Below are 17,858 nucleotides of genomic sequence, written 5' to 3'. Positions count from 1 at the left end.
AATGGGTTGCCAGAATAGACTGGTATATGTCTATGGAGGAATTGCGGGTGACACCGGAGACCCATCGGAGATTCACGACTTATTGGTCCCCTTGGTTGGAATTTAAGTCCTCACAAGCTTACCCGACTTTGATACTCTAACTTGGGTCCTTCACAAGGGTCTCTATTTCCGATTTCTAACTGCCTTATTGTTATCTGGTGTTAGATGTTGATATTTCTGCTTCTTGATCCGACTGGACCTAGGAAAGTCCACACTGTCTTTACCCTCCCCTCCCTTTCTCTGAATCTCTTTTTCCACCCTGTACTCTTTTCTGTCCCTTTCTTCTTTATTAGTTTTAGTGTTAAGAAATGCCTTGTTTAGACAACTTTTATTTGGAGAGGCCGGATTTGACTTCGGTTGGGAGGTATTAACCTGGACACTGAGTTTATATACAACTGGCCATAACGACTGCGTTTAACTGTCACTGCTTATATCTATCGGATTGTGTTTCCCTGTACTACCAGTTAAACTATGAATGTTGTCTTCCTTATCTTGTTATTATTCTACAAATCAATAAACATTTATTGGAAAAAAAAGAAAACAGTAGGGCCATTTCAAAGTAACTAATGTTACATATCTACTGTTTAAAAACCTCAGTATTAAACTTTTTTTAATACACATTTTTTAAATAAGCTAAATGGCAACTTTTCCCTTTATAATAGCAGTAGTTCTATATAAGATTATGTTTGTATACATAGTTAAATGATGTACCAAAAATTTCCAGTTATGTTTGTGTTTTATATTTATCAAAATAGGCATATGTTTTTATAACTAATATTACATAATATACATGTTACACAAAGAACATACATTATACTCTGTGCAGTATAACAATTTAACAAAACTCAATATAACATGGCAAATCAGAGAAATAATGTTTGCCATGAAATTCACGTTGCTCTGCCAAAGTTTACGGCACTAAATCTGTGCTTATGATGTCAATGTCATCTTCCTCAGAAAAAACATCATAATCCTGTAAAACCAGACCACCTTTTCTTTTCAAGTATTGTATAGTAAGAAAGTTGTCATTACTGATACTTAAAATGTACTGATACTTAAAATGTTCCAATGTAGTGTTTATGATCACCTTATAATGTTCCAATGTAGTGTTTATGATCCCCTTTAACTGGGGGGTACTTCACTACTACAAAAGAATTCACAGGTGGAACTGTAACATTAGTACCTTATTCTGTATTAGTTGCAGTTTTGCTAATTTAGCAAAACTGCAACTGCCTAGAATCACATGCTGGGGGCCGCCCATCATATGGCAAGTCTGCCCAGTTTGTGGCAAGGCTGCTCAGCTTGCTAATGGCTGCAAGTTATGCGATCACAATTCAGATGTGATCGCATCGCAGACACAATAAAACAAGGGTAGCCCCCTGTCTGTGCAGCCTGACTGTACAGGTGCAGGGCTGCCATGTTTTTTTTTCACTGCAGCCTTGTGGGCTCCCACGTGTGACGTCACCCATAAAATATCCTGGCCCACCCGTGTTTCCATCACCACGCACCCACAATGCTGCATGACGGCCCCCAGCCACAAAGCCGGCCCTAACCAATATGATGCCCTAGGCAAGATTTTGGATGGTGCCTCCTAGCACCATCACTTGTTCTGCTTATGACCCTGCACCCCTTTCCCAGCACTATCACCTTTCACCAATAGCAGTCCTCATTTTGGTGCTCCGACCCCCTATATTTTAAATAGGAACAGTGCGCACATTCAGTGCACAGCCCAAAAAGGGGCGTGCTTTTGCTGGCAAGGGGCATGGCCACACAATAGTACCCCCAATTCAAATTACGCCACTCAGTAGTGCATCTTTATTCACATTTTATCATGCGATAGTGTCCCTAATTCACATTGCATCACACAGTAGTACCAATTTATCTTATAAACATTACTCCTCACAGAAGGGTCCTTTATTCACATTACACCACACCATATTGTTCTTTATTCACATTACACCACACCAAATTGCCCTTTCTATATGTAACTCCACACAGTAGAGCACCTTTATACACATAATACCACACAGTAATGCCCCTAACGCATATGACACACATTATTGATGTCCTTATAAACCTAATGCGCCTTTAACATTATTCCAACCTTTATTAATGTCCTTATACACATAATGCCCCTTACACATATGCCGAACACTATTGCACAACAAACCTACTCACACACAGCACTCACATGACTGCTAACACTGTGACCTCTGCCTCTGCTTGGATACAGATGTGTCCTGATACATCTTGCCTCAATACACCATGCAGCGGGAGATGCCTGGCATGAGTCAGCTGGCAGCTCTGCTAACGTTGGATGCCTTTTTTGATGAAAATGCATCTTATTTGCACTGCTATGTGGCTAGGATGCACAATCAGTTTCTGCTGATTAAAATGACATGCAGCATGCCTATATTCTGTGTGCAACTGTGGCTGTATCTGCATACAAAATGCTACACACAGAATATAGGCATGCCACATGTCATTTTAATCAGCAGAAGCTGCTGGTGCCCCTAGGCATACCAAGTGCCCTAGGCATTTGCCTAGTTTGCCTATGCCTAGGGCCTGCTCTGCCCAGCCACCCCGTGAATGCCTCTGCCTGTCAGTTAGGCAGAGGAGTTCACATCAATGCATTGCGAATGCATCTCCCAGGCCACACACAAGTAGAACAGGTCCTGCACTTGTGCACTGGCCCAAAAATCTGCCACATGTGGTTGCATTGCAGTAGCAACTGCGATGCAACCACATAGATTCAACTTCTTGGGTATTGGGCACATTTGTACTGAAGGTGGTCACATACTGTACCATGCATTATAATATAATTGGCCCAAAAAACCTTCATATTTATGCAATAATTGGCCCCCAAAAATTGTCAACTATTTTTGTGTCAACCATTTTTGTGTCAACTATTGTTGCATGGACCTTTTCACCCTGTCGACCTTTAATGTTCTGAACAAATGTAATGATCTGAAGCAGTTTAGTTACTTTAATCTAAGGGGTCCCATGTTCTGAACTTGAACCTCAAATATTAACCTACTATATAATTGTCACGATGTACTGGGTGATGACTCACTCCTTCTAAGCCCCTACCCCTCCACTAAAGGTCACCGATGCTGCAGCATGGACCCCAGAACACAGTCTGCCACAGACCATTGTCATCCTGAGAGCCAACTAGTGGGAAACACAGACAGCTCACACCACAGCGCCAATACCTTCTACATACAGCATTAGGTATATCTATTAAATAGAACAAGAGCGTATGTTTCATGTATGAGGTCCTCCATCTATTACTTCCTCTATCTATTACTTGCAAACAAAAAGAAATATGAAAGCACAAACAATGTCAAAAGGGGTCCCCGTCCCTTGCCCTCAAATGATCATCATCCTACGAATGCTTCCACCTTTTGTATATTTTAAAATTTCAGAATTTCATTAGAAAAAAAAATAACTACAATTTTCCTGTGCCCGTTGTATTTTCTCAATTGATTTGCTTTACCCCTAGTAGGTTTCTAAAAGAGGGCAAAGTATTAGATAACATTTATTTAGCATATGATATTAACTTAAATACACATGTAATGTTAGTTACCATTTAGAAGATATGCTATTTTATTAAATGTACAGCAGTTGACAGAAGTATTGGTTATATATACGGAATCCTCATAAACATTATAGTATCTAAATATGACACATTTTACAAAGCTAAACGAAACTTATTCATGTTTTGTAACTAACATTGAAAGTTAGTGTCACACTTGCGGCGCTGCGGCTGCCGAGCTTACCGCTCCGGGTGCGCTGGGTCTCTCGGCGGTCGCCGCCCCTCGGTGGGCACCGGGTTGATGCGGCTTGCTGGCGCTGCCTCCGGCGGGTTCCCGGGGTGTGGGCGCCGCCATTGCGCCTGGCGTTCTCGGGAGCGTGGTGGGCAAGTGACGTCATCGGCCCCTTCCGCCAATTGGGAGAGAGCGGGAAGTTCAAAGGAAGACGCCGTGCAGAGCTCCGGTGCCTGAGCATCATCTCTTCTATGATCACCAGTGCTAGCAGCGTTCAGTGAGTTCTCTAAACTGAACGTCTCCTGTGTACCAGCGTTTGCAGAGTATCTCTCAGTGGAACATTCCTTGTGCTTCCAGCGTTTGCAGAGTATCACTCAGTGGAACATTCCTTGTGCTACCAGCGTTTGCAGAGTATCACTCAGTGGAACAATCACTGTGCTACCAGCGTTACAGTGTATCACCTAGTGGAACATTCACTGTGCTACCAGCGTTACAGTGTATCACTCAGTGGAACAATCACTGTGCTACCTGCGTTACAGTGTATCACTCAGTGGAACATTCACTGTGCTACCAGCGTTACAGTGTATCACACCGTGGAACATTCACTGTGCTACCAGCGTTACAGTGTATCACTCAGTGGGACATTCTCTGAGTTACAGTGTTTCTCTTAGGGGGACACCTCCTGTGTTTCCTGTATTACATGATATCTCCAAGTGGAACGCCTTCCATATTTCCAGAGTTACACTGAATCTTAAATCCACATTCATTTCTTCAACATCGCTCACAAGCTTCTCATTCTTCAAACATCGCTCACAAATTCTTCATTCTTCAGTGTGCTTCACCATCGTTCTCAAATCCTTATTCATTTCTTCAGCAATGCTCACAAGTTCTTCATTCTTCTGTGTGCTTCACCATCGTTCTCAAATCCTCATTCATTTCTTCAGCATCGCTCACAAGTTCTTCATTCTTCTGTGAGCTTCACCATCATTCTCAAATCCTCATTCATCTCTTCAGCATCGCTCACAAGTTCTTCATTCTTCTGTGTGCTTCACCATCATTCTCAAATCATCATTTAATTCTTCAGCATTATACGCCAGTTACTACGGCTAGTTCTGCATGAGGAAAACCTACATCCGGCCATCCCTGCTCCGGCCCAGCTGTGGTTCCTCCTTCCGATCATCGGAAGAACCCCCGAGTTCTCAACACTCTGAACCCAGGTCAGTGACAGTTAGTTATAGTGATCAAAATAACATACAAGAGAGCGCAATTAAAATTAATAAAATCCAAAAGTAATTGTTAATATACAAAATAAAAGATAATGTTTCACAGTATTAAAAAGAGCTTGTTGCATAAAAAAACAACTCAAATTGAGTAACTGGTGCAGTCCCACTGTTGCTCCTAAACATATGCTGGATTATATTAGTGTGGTTCCAGATGTTCAGTTTATGATGCAAATACAGCAAATAGATTGAGCGTTGTGGCTGGTCGATTTGTATTGCAAGCCCAGCAAGTTGGGAAAATATAGATTAATGGATCAAGCGTTCTCTATATAGGAGAGCTGCGCTATGCTACCACCTCCCACACAAGATGTATGCTCACACATTTGCTGCATTTGCATCATAAACTGAACATCTGGAACCACACTAATATAATCCAGCATATGTTTAGGAGCAACAGTGGGACTGCACCGGTTACTCAATTTGTGTTATTTTTTTATGCAACAAGCTCTTTTTAATACTGTGAAACATTATCTTTTATTTTGTATATTAACAATTAAATTTGTATTTTATAAAATTTTCATTGCACTCTCTTGTATGTTGTTTTATTTACCTGGATTGATACACGCAGAGTATCTATTAGAAGCTGCAATTTTTTTTTTATTATGTGTAAAGGTGTAACCTTTTTCAATAGAATTTAACTCAAATGTGCTTTTGTGCCTGATTGATACAGTATATCCATCAAAAGTTCTCTTTGGTAATATCTATACATTCTAGTTATAATGATGTTCACATTCAATATTTAGCTTCAAATACTGATTGCTCTTGCTTATGAACACGTGGTCAACTACCATATATTAATAGTAACACCAGTGATAAATTGTGGAACTCAATTAAACATTAAATTGCATCCTTTGTCAACATTATCTTCTTTAGAATAATGTTAATTTTACATAATGTTCTCTCTACTTAATAATGTAGATACCAACATTATATTTATGGTTAATGTTGCTCCATCTATGACCTAATTTGTGGGACAAAGAAAATGAATATTGAAGGAATTAAATGTTTTTACCCAATTTGTCCTTTATTTTGTGAAATATCTCAGTAGATACTAAACATGGATAGCTTTTAAATCCTCTCTTTCCTCTATTTTGTGGAATTTTTAAAAAAATGTTTTTATGAGATACAGAAATTACATTTCATTTTTTTTATATGAAATAGATTTTTTAATAATTGCTTCAGTGGCCTCCTTACTTCTTTGCACAGACAACCTATCAGCTTTCAATTATTATTGGATTTCTACAATTTAGACATTTTATAGCCAGTAATGAAACGCAACTGATCTGGATGTACCAATGAGATGATAACTGAGGATAGCAAAGTTTCTAGAATCTTTACAAAGAATTTAGTATCAACATTTAACAGAAATATCGGAATGCGGTTGGTGTACAGAGAATGCTTGTGGCCTTCTTTGGGTATCACACATATCTGTAGTGTTGAACGCCTAAAAGTTTAAGTTAAACTGCTCAAGCAGTATCTTAAATCAAACAATTTACAGAATCCAAAACAGCATAGATTTTCTGGTGGGAGATCATGCCAAACAAATCGTATTGACTTTTTTGACTCTGAGACTAAACTAATATATCAATAATAGAGCATGGGATTGGATTATAAAACAGTTAAATCGATAAGAACCTGTTAGCAGTATAGAAAGCAGACAGTAGTATTAAATAGAGTGCATTCTATGGAGGGAAATGTTACCAGTGGAGTACCCCAGGGATCTTTACTTGGACCAGTGCTCTTTAATATCTTTGTTGGTAACATTGCAAATGGTATTAAAGGGAAAGTATACCTTTTTGGAGGCGATACAAAGATATGCAACAGTGTATGTTATGAGCCACGGCAGTGGCTCATTCCTGTTTTGCATTTTGGTTATGTATTTTGTGTTATACTTCTGTTTCTGATCCCCGTGGGTGTCATGGGGTGTCCGGTGTCTACCCTTAAGGAGAGGGTACTGTTATGAACCACAAGCAGTGGTTCATTCCTGTTCATGTATTTTATGTTATAGTACTCTTGCAGGCCGGGATTTCCTTTGCTCTAGTTTAGAAAGACTCTTGTTTGCCGCCGGTGGTGAGTCTGTGTAATTGCAGCCCGTTTCCATGTGTTTAGCCTCACCTGTCTGTTAATTGCACCTGTCAGTTTGGAGTCGTGCAACAGGGCAGCTGCACGACATAATTAATTAGGGTCTGTGCTGTGATTGGAAGAAATCCTTGTTATATTCTGTCTCAGTGCATTACACAGATGCCGGTGATAGTTTCTGTCTAGCTGCTTCCAGCCTTGAAGCATTCTGATCCAGTGTCTGATCCAGTGTCTGATCCAGTGTCTGACCCAGTGTCTGAACCAGTGTCTGATCCAGCTTCTTGCCTTGAAGCGTTCCTGTCCTGAAGTCCAGTGGCTTTGTCTGTTCCTGATCCTGATCCTGTATCCTGTTCCTTGGTGTCCACTGCTCAGTCGTTGGAACTCTGTCTGTCCTCCGGTCCTGAGAGCCTGTGTCAGCTACATTGGGGGTTCCTGTCCGTTTGCCAGTATTTGTACCGGTTTTGTGAGTAGCGGCTTTGCCGTGTCCGTCGGCCAAGGCCGCTGTATTCTTTAGTTATACTAGTTACTGGTGTTTTGCAGAGGGTTCTGCATATGCTGTCACCGCCAGTACACAACAGTATTGTGTTGGCGTGTGGACAGCATTTCCTTTGTTGTTGTTTATCCTGGCAGCTGTGCCACATATACGTTTAGTTTTAGGTCTCTTTGTAGCCCCTAGCTCGCAGTTTGGTTTAGTTAGAGGTCCTCTTGTTATCATCTCGTCTCGGTTTACGCCTTGTCTCACATTAAGACCTGGGGTCATCGGAGTTGGGCAGACCTAATCCGCCCATCAAACGTGGCTGCCGTAGGCCCAAGAAACCACAGTCTCGCAGGCGTAAACTGACCACGCGGGTGAAACAACGGAGGTAGGTTGCTAGGGGCTATTACTACACCTTGCCTTTATTTCAGCATCACGTTCTGGTGCTTTGGACTCAGTACGTAACACCTCTTTCGTTCTGAGCACCAAGAACGTAACATTATCACCGGCCATACAACAAAAAAGAAACAAAGCTAAATAGTAGTTTTTTTCTTTTTTGGCCCAGTCCAGTGTCCTGTCTAGAATCCAGTCCTGTCTAGAATCCAGTCCTGTCTAGAATCCAGTCGTGTGCAGAACCCAGTGTGCAGAACCCAGTCCAGTCTTGTCTTGTTCAAAGTTAAATCCAATCTTACCTAGTTCAAAATCCAGCCCAGTCTTGTCTTGTCTAGTCTAGTTTAGTCTTGTCTTGTCTTGTCTTGTCTAGTTTGAAATCCTCCTATGCCTACTATGCAAGCCCTGCAGGTGTCTCTCTCAGCCCTGAACTCTTCTTTCAGTGCTTTGAAACCTGAATAGCTGGAAGTTTTGCAGCAATCCTTAAAGCAACTGCAAAACCTTCTGACCAAGATTTTGCTTATCTTGCCAGAAGTCGTTGAGAGTTCATTTATCTCTAAAGAGACTCTTGCTCACAATATGGTGACAAGAGAATCCTCAGGTTTAATTGGAGAGAAAAGGTTTAAAAGTTTTCTGCAGCTCAGGCTCTCAGAAGAGGAGTCTCTGCGTTGCAGAAACTTAAATTTATGCCTATATTGTGGGGGTTTAGGCCACTATCTGCAGACCTGTGAGTTGCCAAGCCAAAGTGTGGTGACAAATCCTGCCCTCTGGCCAAGGTGAGTCAGGATTAAAGACCTACTCCTGTCTCTACTGTGGCAGAGGTACTTGTCACAAAACCCACACTAAAAAGCACTCTGTTCTATAATTGAGGTCCTTGGGCTAGGGAACCCCATTATAGATTCAGGAACCAAAGGAGAATGTTTCTCTCCACTCTTGACTTTCCTGTTGAATCAGAGTTGCAAACCCCGGTAATGGAAGCCCAGAGTCCTGGAGCGGTACCCGATGCCCGGGGACCTGGAGCGGTACCCGATGCCCAGGGACCTGGAGCGGTACCCGATACCCGGGGACCTGGAGCGGTATCCGATAACCAGGGACCTGGAGTGGTGCCCGATGCCCAGGGACCTGGAGTGGTGCCAGATGCCTGGGGTCCTGGAGCGGTGCCAGATGCCCGGTGTCCTGGAGCGGTGCCAGATGCCCTGGGTCCTGGAGTGGTGCCAGATGCTCCGGGTCATAGAGGGACATCGAATATAATAGCTCAGTTGTCAATACCATAAGGGGTCTCAGAAGCTGTTACCCCAGGTCGGGACTTGAAAAGCGCAACCCCAGAAAGGATATCTAAAACCATAGTTCTAGAAGGGAACTCGAGAAGCAAAACCCCAGAAGGGATCTTTGAAGTAAAATCCCCAAGTGGGGTCTCGAGAGACACAGCCCCAGAGAAGGGTCTAGAGGTCGCTTCCCCAGGAAAGGAATCAAGAGGCATAGCTTTAGTGGAGGTTCTGAAGGTTATAATTTCAGCAAAAATCCCGGAGGTCATAATCCCGGGAGAAGTTTAGATAATTATCGACTCAGAGAGGGAGGTCGACGGTCCGGTCCCAGAGAGGGAGGCCGGCGGTCCGGTCCCAGAGAGGGAGGCTGACGGTCCGGTCCCAGAGAGGGAGGCCGACGGTCCGGTCCCAGAGAGGGAGGCCGACGGTCCGGTCCCAGAGAGGGAGGCCGACGGTCCAGTCCCAGTTAAAGAATCCGAGGTGCTGACCCCGGCGGGGTTCCCGAAGGCCACTGCCCCAGTGGGGTTCCCGAAGGCCACTGGCCCAGCAGGGTTCCCGAAGGCTACTGCCCCAGCGGGGTTCCCGAAGGCCACTGCCCCAGTGGGGGTTCCGAGGGCCACTATCTCAGTGGGGTTCCGAGGGCCACTGCCCCAGTGGGGGTTCTGAGGGCCACTGCCCCAGAGGTGGTTCTGAGGGCCACTGCCCCAGAGGGGGTTCCGAGGGCCACTGCCACAGAGGGGGTTCCGAGGGCCACTGCCCCAGATGGGGTTCCGAGGGCCACTGCCCCAGAAGGGGTTCCGAGGGCCACTGCCCCAGAGGGGCTTCCGTGGGCCACTGCCCCAGGTGGGGTTCAGAAAGTCTCAGCCTCGAGGAAGGTCTGTAATGACTTGGTCACAGTGAAGCACTCCAGCCAGTCAGCACAAAAATCTCAGCCTATTGCCATTGCTGCTGGATGTGCTTTCCTGTCTTCTCCCCATAGGAATTCTCCTAAAGTTTCAGTACCTAAGGGAATGGAACCAATCTATGGTCTGTTCTCAGATTCTGAAACTGATGAGATTTCTTATGTGCCTGGGCATTCTAGAAGGAAAGGGAAGAATCATCTGACTGCTCGACCTATATATCTTGAAGATTATTTTGAGCCAGAGATGTCTTCCTTTCCTGGTGTCTTCAAGCAGGCACAGGGGAAAGAGTTGAAGAAGAAGAAAAAGAAATAATTGCTGACTCTTGCCTTGTTGTATTAAAAAAAAAAAAAAAAATTTCCCTTGTCTTGTGTCCAGTGGCCACCGTCAAGGGGGGAGGAGGGGGGGGGGCACTGTTACAAGCTGTTGCCACAGCTTGTTTCTGTTTCTGGTCATTGTCTGTTTGTTCCAGTGTCAGGTTTTTTAGTGTATCCCTTGTTTTGGAAAACCTGAATTTTGGGGTCCGTTGACCCCTCCTCAAGGGGAGGGGGGTACTGTTATGAGCCACGGCAGTGGTTCATTCCTGTTTTGCACTTTGGTTATGTATTTTGTGTTATACTTCTGTTTCTGATCCCCGTAGGTGTCATGGGGTGTCCGGTGTCTACCCTTAAGGAGAGGGTACTGTTACGAACCACAAGCAGTGGTTCATTCCTGTTCATGTATTTTATGTTATAGTTATCTTGCAGGCCAGGATTTCCTTTTCTCTGGTTTAGAAAGACTCTTGTTTACCGCCGGTGGTGAGTCTGTGTAATTGCAGCCTGTTTCCATGTGTTTAGCCTCACCTGTCTGTTAATTGCGCCTGTCTGTTTGGAGTCGTGCAACAGGGCAGCTGCACGACATAATTAATTAGGGTCCGTGCTGTGATTGGAAGAAATCCTTGTTATATTCTGTCTCAGTGCATTATACAGACGCCGGTGATAGTTACTGTCTAGCTGCTTCCAGCCTTGAAGCATTCTGATCCAGTGTCTGATCCTGTGTCTGATCCAGTGTCTGATCCAGCTTCTTGCCTTGAAGCGTTCCTGTCCTGAAGTCCAGTGGCTTTGTCTGTTCCTGATCCTGATCCCGTATCCTGTTCCTTGGTGTCCACTGCTCAGTCGTTGGAACTCTGCCTGTTCTCCGGTCCTGAGAGCCTGTGTCAGCTACATTGGGGGTTCCTGTCCGTTTGCCAGTATTTGTAACGGTTTCTTGAGTAGCGGCTTTGCCGCGTCCGTCGGCCAAGGCCGCTGTATTCTTTAGTTATACTAGTTACTGGTGTTTTGCAGAGGGTTCTGCATATGCTGTCACCGCCGGTACACAACAGTATTCTGTCGGCATGTGGACAGCATTTCCTTTGTTGTTGTTTAGCCTGGCGGCTGTGCCGAATATACGTTTAGTTTTAGGTCTCTTTGTTGCCCCTAGCTCTCAGTTTGGTTTAGTTAGAGGTCCTCTTGTTATCATCCCGTCTCGGTTTTCGCCTGGTCTCACATTAAGACCTGGGGTCATCGGAGTTGGGCAGACCTAATCCGCCCTTCAAACGCGGCTGCCGTAGGCCCAAGAAACCACAGTCTCGCAGGCATAAACTGACCATGCAGGTGAAACAACGGAGGTAGGTTGCTAGGGGCTATTACTACACCTTGCCTTTATTTCAGCATCACGTTCTGGTGCTTTGGACTCAGTACGTAACACCTCTTTCGTTCTGAGCACCAAGAACGTAACAGTGTAGACACACCTGGAGGGGTAAAACAAATTATTTATGACCTAGGTAGACTTGAAAAATGGTCAAGAATGCGATAACTACAATTTAATGCTAAAAAATGCTAAATCATGCACTTGGGACTCAAAAACTCAATGGTTAAATATAGTATCAAGGTACTATAATGGAAACTACTGACGAGGAAAGGGATTTAGGAGTCACAATTTCAAGTAACTTAAAGGCAGGAAAGCAATACAACAAAGCAACGAGAAAGGCTAGTCAGATGCTTGGTTGCATAGGGAGAGGAATCAGTAGCAGGAAAAATAGGATTTTGGTACTTACCAGGTAAATCATTTTCTTTGAATCCATAGGGGGCACTGGAGTACTCTTGGGATATGGACGGCTTCCACAGGAAGAAGGCACTGCATAAATTAATTTTGGAACTACTCCTCCCCTCCATATCCCAGAGTACCTCAGTGTTTTTTACTGAGCCGAGCAGCAGCTATAGAGAGGTTGACAACGGTGAATTACATATAACATAACGGACAACAATAAAGTTGACACAACATTACTGACAACTAAACAGTTGACACCATAACCGATTAGAACTTGTTAATTTGAACCAGTTGGTGAGAATGTGTTACCATAAGATCTACTGAACTTACCCTAAAAGGGGTAAAACTGCTCTGGGTGGGCGTCCAGTGCCCCCTATGGATTCAAAGAAAAGGATTTACCTGGTAAGTACCAAAATCCTATTTTCTTTTTCATCCACTAGGGGTCACTGGAGTACTCTTGGGACGTACCAAAGTTTCCCCCGTGGGCGGGAGAGCTGTTTGGCACCTGTAACACCAGGCAGCCAAAGCTAGATGCTGATGCCGCAAACGTATCAAACTTGTAAAAGTGCACAAACGTGTGCACTGAAGACCATGTAGCCGCACGGCAAAGCTGTGTTGTAGAAGCTCCACGAATCGCTGCCCATGACATTCCCACAGCACGTGTGGAATGAGCTGTTACTGATGTAGGCGGCTCTAACCTAGCATGAAGGTAAGCCTGACGTATGGTCAGTTTAATCCATCTGGATAAGGTCTGCCTAGAAGCTGGCTAACTCATCTTGGCAGCATCATAGAGAACAAACAACGTTTCCGTCTTACGAACTGTCGACGTTCAGGATACATAAACGCGTAATGCGCGTACCACATCCAACGTTCCAGAATCTCCTGTTAACACAAGAACTACTATTGGTTGATTGATGTGAAAATATGACACTACCTTTGGTAGGAAAGCGGGATTCGTCCGAAGTTCCGCTCTGTCATCATGAAACACCAAATACTGTGGCTTGCATGACAAGGCACCCAAATCTGAAACACGCCTTGCTGAAGCTAAGGCTAAGAGAAAAATTGTTTTCCAAGTGACAAATTTAATATCCACTTGTTGTATGGGTTCAAAGTATAAGGACTGTAAGAAATCTAAAACCAGATTCAAGTCCCATGGCGCTGTAGGTGGAATGAATGGAGGCTGTACTCTGAGGACACCCTGCAGAAACGTGTGTACCGACAGCAATAGAGCCAATTTTCTTTGAAAGTAAATTGACAACGCAGATATCTGCACTTTTAGTGTGGATAGACGCAGTCCTCCATCTAACCCCATCTGTAGAAATAACAAAGGACGGGATAACTTGAAAGATGATGTCGGAAACTTTCGAGCCTCACACCAACCTATATAGGCACGCCAGATTCTGTAATAATGAGCTGCCGTAACCGGCTTCCTAGCTCGTAACATGGTTGGTATAACCGATTCTGGAATGGCCTCTCTTCTTAAGAGGGTGGTCACAACAGCCACCCCGTCAAACGCAGCCGCGCTAAATCGGGGTAAAGGAACGGACCCTGTTGTAACAGTTCCGGACATAGTGGGAGTGGCCAAGGATCGTCTGCGAGTAGTCCGCGGAGATCCGAGAACCAAGCTCTCCGAGGCCAATGAGGCGCCACTAGTATGACTGTGACGGACTCTCTCTTGATCCGTTTTAGCAACAGAGGGAGCAGCGGAAACGGTGGAAACAGATACACGAGGCTGTACGGCCACGCGATTGTGAGAGCATCCACCACCACCGCCTTTGGATCTCTCATTCTGGACACATACTGGGGCATTTGGTGATTGTGGCAAGATGCCATCAGATCCACCTGAGGGTAACCCCACCTCTGGACCAACATGTGAAACACTTCTGGATTTAATGCCCATTCTCCTGGATGAAAATCCAGACGGCTGAGATAATCCGCCTCCCAGTTGTCCACTCCCGGAATGAACACTGCCGACAATATCACTTGGTGATACTCGGCCCACCTGAGGATCCGAGCTACTTCCCGCATTGCCATGCGGCTTCTCGTTCCTCCTTGCTTGTTGATGTATGCGACCGCCGTCACATTGTCTGACTGCACCTGAACAGTCTGAAACCGAAACATGTGCACTGCTTGTTGTAGCGCATTGTAAATTGCCCGTAGTTCCAGGACATTTATAGACAGCAATCTTTCGTGATTTGCCCAGAGACCCTGGAGCCGATAACTTTGAACTATAGCTCTCCAGCCTCTGAGACTCGCGTCTGTCGATAGAATTATCCAATTCCAGGCGCTGAATCGTTTCCCTGCGGTTAGATTGTGAACTTTGAGCCACCAGAGAAGAGACACTCTGGCCTGTGGCGACAACTTCACCCTGTTGTGAATCTGCAGATGCGAGCCCGACCACTGTGCTAGCACATCTAGTTGAAAAGGACGTGAGTGAAATCTTCCGAACTGAAGTGCTTCGAAAGCCGCCACCATTATGCCTAAGAGGCGAATGCACAAATGTACCGAGACTGTGCGTGGCTTGAGTACTAATTGTACTAGATGACGAATGACCTGTACTTTCTGTTCTGGTAGGTAAATTCTTTGATTTACCGTATCGAGAATCATACCTAGGAATTGAAGTCGTTGAGATGGAATCAGATGTGATTTCTTGAAATTAACTATCCAACCGTGCCGAACTAGTACATTGTATGTTAGCAACGCCTGTTGGAGAAGCATCCGTTGAGATGGAGCCTTGATGAGCAAATCGTCCAAATACGGAACAATTGTTACTCCCAGGGATCTGAAATGAGCTATCATCACCGACATCACCTTGGTGAATACCCGAGGCGCTGACGAAAGGCCAAACGGTAGAGCCTGAAACTGGTAATGGTCTTGCCGTATTGCAAACCGCAAGAACCTCTGATAAGGAGGCCAAATCGGAATGTGTAGGTACGCATCTTTGAGATCCAGTGCAATCATGAATTCCTGTGGCTCTAAACCTGCAATTACTGACCGCAGAGATTCCATCTTGAATCTGTAGTAAGTGACGTACTGATTGAGACCTTTTTAAGTTCAATATTGGCCTGACCGAGCCATCCGGCTTTGGTACCACAAACAGACTGGAATAATAACCCTGACCCTGTTGTTGTACAGGGACCGGAATCAAAACTGCTGCATTCAGCAGAGACTGAATGGCAATCTGCAGAACCGCCTTCTTGTCGTCCGACACAGGCAGACCTGTCTTGAAAAACCGCATTGGCGGAAGACAATCGATCTCTATTTTGTAACCCTTTAACACTAAATTGCGGATCCACCCATCTGTGGACGTCTGAAGCCATGCCCCCTGGAACGTCTGAAGGCGTGCTCCCACAATTGGAGATCCGAGATGGGCTGGGAGCCCGTCATACCACTGGCCTGTTGGCGACCTTAGCGTCCTGACGACTTGTGTTGGTTTGTTGGAAACCACGTCCCCGACCTCTTCTACCAAGTGTAGCTGCTCCTCTGCCGCGCCCACGAAAGGACTTAGGTCTAAAGCATTTGAACGCCGGACCAGAGTATTTGCGTCTAGGTACCGTTGGAGGCAATGGTAAGAAAACAGACTTTCCTCCCATGGCCTCAGAAATCCATCTGTCCAATTCAGGACCGAACAGCTTCTCACCACCGTAAGGTAACGCCTATATACCTTTTTTGACCTCCGCCTCCGCTTGCCAAGAACGCAGCCAGAGTGCTCGTCGTGCTGTAACTAGCAATGATGAAAGGCGAGAAGTGAGCTGACAGATGTCAGTAGAAGCTGTACATAGATAGTCAGCAGCTTCCCAGATTTGATCAGCGAGAAGTATAAGATGATCGTCCTGTAGAGCAGACTTGAGCTCTTTTATCCATACCATTAGCGCCTTAGTTACCCAAATGCCAACCAACCCAGGTCTCAGCAGCACTCCTGCTGCTATATACATGGACTTTAGCATAGCTTCTATTTTACGATCTGAAGGGTCTTTAAGCGTAGTAGCAGCTGGTACTGGTATGGTTAATTTCTTTGTAAGTTTAGATACGGACGAATCCACCAGTGGCGGATTCTCCCATGTAGCTGTCATGGACTCTGGAAACGGGTAACTTGACTTAAATCTGCGAGGTATAGAAAACCGTTTATCCGGATTCTTTCGTGTTTCTAGTAACATTTTATTAAGAGATTCCGAAACAGGAAAACACATCGGAGATCTCTGTCGTTTAGTAAAGACGACTTCATCATTTGTCAGAGGCTCCTCAGTTTCTGTAAACTTCAGAGACTGACGCACCGCTCTGATGAGATTATCAATGCCTGGGCTGTCAAAATCGTCACTATCTGACTGCTGGTCTATTTCGCCCTCCTTACCCTCATCCGCAGTGAGGTCTAGCATAGCAGAAACTGGCAAATTATAAGACAAAAGAAACTTATCCTTTCCACCCAAGGTGGTTTTGGACTTTTGGTAAGAGTGAGACCCCTCCGGTAACTCTAGCGGTCTCATCTTACACTCAGATCTTGCCGCTTCCCGCTCTTGACGAGTGGCGGCCAATTCTGATTGCAATCCAACCAGGACATTTGCAAGCATAGCCCATGGAGGGTTCGGAGATGAAACTGGCTTTAAAACCGGAGTGGAAATTGTATTTGTAGCTGAATTCACAAAACATACTGTACATGTGGTAGATCCATCAGGCAACACACTTTTACAGACATGGCAGGGAAATTGCTTTTTAGTCTTTGCAGGTGCCTTACGCATTATGCAGACAGACAATACAAACTACAAACACAGACAATTTGCACGACTCAGTAAATAGCACTAAGGTTCTTGTATATATATATATATATATCTGGCTAAGTGCAGTGCACGCCAGCAATATGAAAAACCTGATCCCAAATCCCCCTAACACCCCTGCGCCTTTAGTGAAGTAGAGATGTAGTATAGGAACTCTGGAAACAGACTGGAAAAAACAAAGAGGAAGCATGGTTAAATATGCCAAGTTTCCAGTATCACACAAAATGCAGATTATCCTCACTAAACTGCATATATATATCCTGATAGCCAAGGCTTAATAGCCTATTAAAAACCCCTGCAGCGCTGCTGCTGTAAAGGGCATTCTACTGCCTTCTCTCTATGTGCCCCCCCCCGTGCTCTGTGTACCGCTCTCAGTACACGGAGCCGGGCTTACATGCAGAGAAGAGGCCGGGAGGTGGCTAGTGGGAGCCGGGGAGCGCACAGTATAGAGCCGTGGAGCAGCCTATGCACGCGCGGATCAGGGCATCGGCGGGGACTTGTAAGTGGTGGCAGCGCTGGAAGCGGTGGTGGGCAGCTCTCCCCAATACAGTTCCCCACACATTTAGCTGACCGCCCCAACCCAACATACCTGGACTCCCTGTAGTGAGGGCTATGACGGGGCTTCTTGTTCAAGCTCCGTCCAGCTTCCTGCAGGTAGCCTGCATGTGGTGTGAGGGAGCTCTTTTTAGAGAGGCCCAACACCCACAGCTGCTAGTAGCAGCTTCCACTATCCCGGACCCACGCCTATTGGAAGGGGGGAAGGGATGTGGCAATTGTTGAAAAAAACAGGGAAAAAATTCCAATGAATGTGGACAAACTCCACAA

Source organism: Pseudophryne corroboree, chromosome 8 (genome assembly GCF_028390025.1).
Source record: "Pseudophryne corroboree isolate aPseCor3 chromosome 8, aPseCor3.hap2, whole genome shotgun sequence".
Lineage (NCBI taxonomy): Eukaryota > Metazoa > Chordata > Amphibia > Anura > Myobatrachidae > Pseudophryne > Pseudophryne corroboree.
Note: the sequence above shows the minus strand (reverse complement) of the source record.